Source organism: Staurois parvus, unplaced genomic scaffold, assembly GCF_062004578.1.
Source record: "Staurois parvus isolate SC_StPar_1 unplaced genomic scaffold, SC_StPar_1.0 ptg000043l, whole genome shotgun sequence".
Classification (NCBI taxonomy): domain Eukaryota; kingdom Metazoa; phylum Chordata; class Amphibia; order Anura; family Ranidae; genus Staurois; species Staurois parvus.
The window spans coordinates 1,606,667-1,614,726 of record NW_028317839.1 but is presented as its reverse complement, the minus strand read 5'-3'; the positions used below and the strand labels follow the sequence as shown (position 1 = coordinate 1,614,726).

At 41.0% G+C, this 8,060-nt stretch overlaps 1 long non-coding RNA gene across 1 annotated transcript; it reads left to right on the top strand.

Annotated features, from left to right (window-relative positions):
* The first annotated feature begins 4,867 nt into the window (after positions 1–4,867).
* LOC149470466 (uncharacterized) lies at positions 4,868–7,810 on the top strand. Its single transcript, XR_016308657.1, has 2 exons — positions 4,868–5,018; positions 7,556–7,810. It is a non-coding gene; the product is annotated as an uncharacterized LOC149470466 (long non-coding RNA).
* The last annotated feature ends 250 nt before the right edge of the window (positions 7,811–8,060 follow it).

Sequence of the window (8,060 nt, the reverse complement as noted above, 5' to 3'; positions counted from 1 at the left end):
TCTGCTTCCATAAAGCTTTTCTGATTAGAACTGTCTGTTTCCTCCTCTGTCTGGTGAGCATGTGTCTCTAGAAAATCCTAGCAGGGAGTTTTACACAGGCATAAATGTGAAACTGGCTGGGATTGGTTAAGGCTCTGTACAGTGTGAGGCTGTCTGTGATTGGCTCATCTTTAACTAACTCTTAAAGGCATATTTTCCTTTTCTGCTTCTGCTAACACAATGAATATATAAATGTCATATAACAATCAAAGACAAATTACAGCAATGATTTTGCTTTTGGCTTTAACATATGCACATATATACTGTACTGAGGTTATTGGCAGGTTTGGTATACACATATATGTGAACCATATTAGCAACCTAGGACTGGTCTTAGCTGGCCAGCTACAAGCACTGGCTAAAACTTGTAGAAGGAGGTTTCATTCTCCCCTGATTGTCCTGTACTGATCACATGCACTCTCCCAAAAAAAACTCTATAGCAATACTGGAAATTGACTGGAGTAATGGTACTGCAGGACAGTTAAAGGGCAAAAATGTATAAATCTACTACAGGACAATTTTATGGTACAGTTCATAGAGGCCCCAACTAGGAATCTGGATCTGGTAATCTCAAGCCATGCAGAGCTTACTATGTATGTCCATATAAAGAGGCCCCAACTAGGAATGATGCTCTGCTGGACCTGGTAATCTCAAACCATGCAGAGCTTATTACGTATGTGCTTGATGTTTACAGCAACAATAAATGATATCATGTTATGGTCACTGCTACCCAGATGTTCTTTTGAACATCTGTGTAGCAGTGACCATAACATGATTTCATTTATTGTTATCTGTAAACATCAAGCACATATGGGAAAAATAAAACCGCTTAAGAGAGCTAACTTTGCAAGGATGTGAGCTGCTCTCCAAGACCTAGACTGGGAGGGAATATTGGCATCGAAGAACACAACACAGAAATGGGAGTTCTTCAATAAGACTGTATGTGAACACACTGCAAAATATATTCCCATGGGCAACAAGTTTAAAAGGCTAAAAATCAAACCTATGTGACTTACGGCCAAAGTTAAAAAAGCTATAGATAATAAGAAAAGAGCTTTTATTAAATATAAACATGAAGGAACACTATCATCATTTAAACATTACAAAGACTATAATAAAATATACAAAAAGAAAATAAAGGCTGCAAAATTGAAAAAGAATGACAGATTGCAAAAGATAGCAGGACAAACCTCAAAAAATTCTTCAAATATATGAATATTAAAAAAGGTCTGGTCTGAGCATGTAGGCCTTTTACAAAATAATCTAGAGTGGATGATTGGGGACAAAGAGAAGGCAACTTTATTAAACACCTTATTTAGCTTTGTGTATACAAAGGAGCATGGGGGAGCTCTAGTCCATAAGGTACATGGTATTGACACAGCTCCAGATGATCCACATTGGCTCACAATTGACATGATCCAAAAATATTTAGACAGTATAAAGGTGAATAAAGCACCTGGATCAGATAGCATACACCCATAGGTCCTTAAAGAATTGACCTCTGTCATTTCAAACCCATTATTTCTAATTTTTAGGGACTCTTTAATGACTGGCATAGTACCATTGGACTGGCGTTTGGCCAATGTGATGCCAATGTTTAAAAATATTTAAAAATGGGTCAAAATCTTTACCAAGTAATTACAGACCTGTTAGTTTAACTTCCGTAATTTGGTAGATGCTGGAGAGTTTAATAAAAGACCACATAGATGAGTTCTTGCTGGAAAAAAATATTTTAAGCAACAGACAGCATGGATTCATGAAAGACAGAATTTGTCAAACAAATCTGATTTCTTTTTATGAGGAGGTGAGCAAAACCTTGGACAGAGGGGTGGTGGTGAACGTGGTATATTTGGATTTTACAAAAGCGTTTGACTCATTTCCCCACACACGGCTAATGTGTAAGGCAAAGTCTACAGGCTTGGAAAAATCCGTATGTAAATGGATAGAAAATTGGCTAAAAGATCGTATTCAGAGAGTAGTGGTTAATGATTCATACTCTGAATGGTCTGGGGTCATCAGTGGTGTACCCCAAGGTTCAGTGTTGGGGCCCTTACTTTTTAATATATTTATAAATGATATAGGGTCTGGGATTAAAAATCCCATTTCAGTCTTTGCAGATGACACCAAGCTGTGCAGTGGAATAACTTCCTTACAGGATGTCTCCAATTTACAAGCCGACCTCAATGCACTGTTTAATTGGGCAACTATGTGGCAAATGAGGTTTAATGTTGATAAATGTAAGGTTATGCACTTGGGGGCTAAGAATATGCATGCATCATACATACTAGGGGGGGTACAACTGGGGGAATCAATGGTGGAGAAGGATCTGGGGGTGCTGGTAGATCATAAGCTTAAAAATGGCATGCAATGCCAAGCTGCAGTTTCCAGAGAGAGAGATATCATATTATCCTGTACAAATCATAAGACCAATCTGAAATATGCAGTTCAGTTTTGTATTTCAATAGTTTTTATTAGTTTTAAGCAGTATAAAACAGAGGCGACAAAACATGCCCCCACAGGGGCTATCAATTGCACCGATAAGATAAAAAACATAATAATAAAAGAAAAACAGTGCTCTAACTTCAACAAGGCAGAAGGTACGCCCACGCAGGGGCTATCAATGGCACATAGGTTACAATGACGGTAATGAAATTCTAACTGCAATTAAAGGCAGCTGTCAACTATCACCCAAAAAAACTAACAGAAATGGAGAGAAAGAAAGAGAAGAGAAATAAGAGGAGAGAAAAAAAAAAAAAAAGAGAAGAGGGGGCAGAGATCCAAGAGCGCCACCATCAAATGCCAGTGCCTAACGCCAGTACATCCCCATACTAGCCAAAGGAAGCGTGGGAAAGGCATATTGCAACCATGGTTCCCATATTTTCGAGAATTTACATTGGGAGTCGTTGCATATGCTCGACATCTGCTCATTAAGCATCATATTGGTCATACGATCCCGCACCCCCTGAAAAGGGACAAACGGACTCTTCCAGGCCTGAGCAATTGTTCTGGTGGCCGACAGAAACAAATAGGACGCCAGCTTCTGCTGATGAGCAAAGATACCCGGTGTGGGGCAATGAAGCAAGGCATACCGAGCATCCCGGCGTATGGATAGATGAAACAACGTGAAAAGGAGGCCAAATACACGAGACCAAAAACGGACCAGTCTCGGGCATGACCACCAGATATGCAAGACATCGCCACGATGGCCACAACCCCAGAAACATCGATCACTACAAGCGGGATTAGCCTGGGCCAAACAAGCCGGAACCCAATGCAGTTCAGTTTTGGGCACCAATTCACAAAAAGAACATTGGGGAACTGGAGAAAATGCAGAGAAGGGCAACCAAGCTGATAAGAGGCAAGGAAAAGCTCACCTATGAGGAAAGATTAGAGGAACTGAATTTATTCTCTCTTGAGAAGAAGAGGTTAAGGGGGGATATGATCAACATGTATAAATACTTCAGTGGTTCATATAGTGAACTCGGTGTAGAGCTATTCACCCTGAGGTCATCACAGAGGATAAGGGGGCACCCTTTATGTCTGGAGGAAAATAAATTTAATCTCCAAATACGGAAAGGGTTCTGCACAGTAAGAGCTGTGATAATGTGGAATAGACTCCCTCGAGTTGGTTCTGGCCAGCTCAGTGGATTGCTTTAACCACTAGCCTACAGGGCACTTATACCCCCTTCCTGCCCAGGCCAATTTCCAGATTTCAGCACTGCCAAACTTTGAATGACAACACTGTACTCATATGCAATTTGCATAATTTATTTGTGACAGATAGAGCTTTATTTTGGTGGTTTTTAATCACCTCTGGTTTTTTTATTTTTTCTCAAAACAAACCAAAAAACACAGAAAATTTTGAAAAAAAATTGTTCTTAGTTTTTGTTATAAACTTTGTAAATAAGTGATTTTTCTCCTTCACTGATGTGCGCTAATGAGACTGTAGTGATGGGCACTGATAGGCTGCACTGATGGACACTGATAGGTGGCACTGATGAGGAGGCACTGGTAGGTGGCACTGATGGGCATTAACAGGCATCACTGATGGGCACTGAAAGGCAGCACTCATATATGGCACTGATATGCGGCACTGACACTGATAGGCGGCACTGGCACTGATAGGTGGCACTGATTGGCAGCACTAATAGGTGGCACTGACTGGCACTGATGGGTGACACTGAAAGGCAGCTCAGATGGGCACTGATATGTGGCATTGATGTGGCACTGATGGGCATTGGCAGGTGGCATGGATGAGCACTGACAGCTGGCACTGATGGACTCTGACAAGTGGCACTGCTGATCATTAGTGCTCTGATAATCTATGTACATGTCCCCTCCGAGGAATGACGATTAACGGCTCTCCTCTCCTCACGAGCTGTCAGCATGACAGCTCATGAGGAGAGAAATACCGATAACCGACATTTCCCTGTTTACATGTGATCAGCTGTGAATGGACACAGCTGATCACATGACAGAGCTGACATCTTCGGTTCTTTCCGTTGATCGGTGAGCATGCGTGGTTAGAATGGGAGGACGTCATATGACATCCTCCCAGAACAAGAGAACCGCCTAGTGCCAATCATTGTACTATATGGTGGGCGGGGGGCGGTTAAAAAAGGCCTGGATTCTTGGATACACAGAATATAACTGGATATAACTGGATACTAACATTTATAGGTAAAGTTGATCCAGGGAATATCCAATTGCCTCTTGGGGGATCAGGAAGGAATTTTTTTGCCTTCCTCTGGATTAACTGTGGGTGTAGGATTATAACTTTTTTTTATGGTTGAACTGGATGGACTTTTGTCTTTTTTCAGCCAGAATATGTAACACACCAAACTGAGCATGTGCAGATTGCCCCCAAGGCTCTGTTCTATCAGCAGATGGATTGGGGACAGTAGAAGGGGAGGATCAGAAAAGACAGGATCAAACATTCTTTTTACACAATGCAAAGGATTAACCCCTTGGATTCCACAGTGAGTATAACAAGCATGTTTTACTGCATATTCAGGTTGATTTTACTGTTGTGAGTTTAGCACACTACAAACTGATAACGCATACAGTAATGGTGGGCCAAACACCCCTGTGTTTGGTTTGTGGCCGATCATTCAAACCTAATTAATTTTCTACCATGAACTTCGAACTTAATGCAAGTCTATGGGACTCAAACTTGTAAATTCAAAAGTGCCCATTTTGAAGGCTTATAAGCAAGTTACTGGCCATAAAAGGGGTGTGGGGACTCGGGTACTGCCCTGAGGGACATGAATCAGTCAAAAAAAAAAAACTTCAAAAAAAGTACCATTTTTAAAGGGACAGTCATTTTTTATTGCTTAAAGTAAAAAAAAAGAAAAATTCCTTTAAATATCATGCCTTTAAATATCATCCCTTAAACTACCTGCAATGTTGCACATCTGCATAATTTATAGACTGACTTTTTAAAAAAAAAAAATGACAATTTTATTAAAAAACAAATAAACAAAACATAAAAACTAGAGTGGGGTCCCTTCCTAATTCATACCAGACCCTTTAGGTCTGGTAGAAAGGTTAGGAGGGACCCCACAGTAAAGAAAAAAAAAGTGCGTGGGTTCTCCCTAAAAGCCGTACCAGGCCCTTTAGACCTGGTAGAACTTTTAAGGGGAACCCAACCCCCCAAAAATGGGGGGGGGGAAAGCGTGGGGTCCCCCCTAAAATCTTACCAGACCCTTGATCCGAGCACAGGCCTGGAAGGGCAGGAAAGGGGGGGACAAATGAGCGCCCCCCCTTGCAGCTACTTCTCCATAAACCTGGCCCAGTGGTTGTGGGGGTCTGCGGGCAAGGGAGCTCATTAGCATCAGGGTACCCCTTTAAATAAGGGGGCATCCTAATGCTGCCCCCTCCCTTGTGAATGAGCAAGGGGTACTTGTACCCCTAACCATTCACTAAACTGTTAAATTTAGTAAAAAATAAAGAGACCAGGCTTTTGAAAAATTCCCTTATTGAAAAAAAACAAAACAAAAAAGTTTTTGACAAGTCCTTTATTAACCACTTGCCCTCCAGAGGATTTTTCCCCCTTCCTGGCCAGGCCATTTTTTGCATTACGGCGCTGCGTTACTTTATCTGACAATTGCGTGGTCATGCAATGCTGCACCCAAATTAAATTTATGTCCTTTTTCCCACAAATAGAGCTTTCTTTTGGTGATATTTGATCGTCTATTATTTTTTGCACTATAAATAAAATAAGACTGACAATTTTGAAAAAAAGAAAACCACAATATTTTTGACTTTCTGATATAAAACATATCCAGTAAAAAATGTTTAAAAAAATCAAATTTCGTCATAAATTTAGGCCAAAATGTATTCTGCTGGTACAAACAAAATCACAATACATGTAAATTTAATTGGTTCATGTGAAAGTTATAGCATCTACAAATGGCAGTATATATACTAGAATTTTGTTTTTATATATACTAGCAATGGCGGTCAGCGACTTATAGCGGGACTGTGTCACTGCGGCTGGCATTCTGACACTGACATCCCCAGTGACATTAATGTATTTTTCAGTGGTAAAAAAAAAAAAACACTGACACTGTACTAATGACACTGGGCAGGAAGGGGTTAACAGCTGGGGCGATCAAAGGGTTAACTGTGTGCCATTTTACTGTGTGTGCTTTACTGCGTAAGCATGCTGCTTTGTTTTGCTCTGCTATGCAGAGCAAAACAAAGAAATGTGCTGGAGCTGACAGGGGAGAGATCTGCATTGTTTACATACAGACCTCTCCTCTATCAGTGTTCTTCGGCGATTGCCGGGTGCCATTTGGGAATTATCGGCCGGGACCCAGTGATCGACAGCCTTAGCCACCAATGGCAACATTGAAAATTCACAAATCCTTTGAATAATATGTTTGGAAGATAACTTAAAACTGTATTTGATTTTGTGAAACAGTACAATTTTTACAGACAGTCTCATTGACAGTGTAACTGGCAGTGCATATTTTCCTATTAAGTTGATTTTTTCATTTTACAATGCAACAGCACCCAAATCTGATGCATTTCAGTTTGAAAAAAAAAAATCTTTTTTCTAGGTGGTTTAGCAGCAATACATGATTTTCATCAAACAGTATAGGCCCACTTTGACCGTCAGATACAACGGTTGTCTCTATTCTCACTGATGTGAACTGTCCTGTCATTGGCCATTTTCTCATCAAACTGTCATTTAGAATTAATAGATGACAGATAAAACAGCAGTGTAAAATGAACCAGCAGCAGGACATTTTTAATAAGGGAGAATTGTCCTAAACGTGCTAGAGACAAAGGGTTATAAACAGATGTTTTACTCCAAGAATTAAGGGACCCCAGATGACACAACATTGTACAACAGGCCAGCAGCATGATCATTTAACCCCTTCACGCCTAAGGGTAAAACAAATCTAAATGCCTGAGCACAATTTTGCAATGTTGACATGTGTTAGTAAAACCGTACATATCATCACAACTACTTTGTACATCCAGGTGAATTATACTTTGTTTTTTTTAGGACAAATTGGGCTTTCATCTGGTGGTAAATGGTAATGGATATCTCCTGATTTATTTTTATTATGAAAAGGAAAACTGGCCCAAAATAGTAAAAAAAAAAATATTATCGCTACCTGAATCACCCTACCGTGGGCCGGATTATCACTGTTTGGACTTCTCCCTCTCCTCCCCCCCCCTTTTGGGTACCCGGGTTCTATCGTTGTTACCCTGATTGAGTGTCTCTCCTATTTCAATAAAACTTTGTGTGTTTATCATCCTCCATGTGCGTTCTGTCCTGCCTACGCTTCTGTCACATACTGCACTTGTAAAATAAAAGGGGGAGGGGTTTTCATGGTGTGCCCCATGCCCCCACCCCCCATGTGCCTGCTGTCCCTCTGCCTGTCCCTTCACCCCTCCCCCCTTGCAGATTTCTCACATCCTATCACAGCCTACTTCAAAGGCTGTGCAGGATGGGAGGAAGCGGCCCCTGTGGTGCGGGTCGCATCTCTCCCGGCAATGTTGCCGGA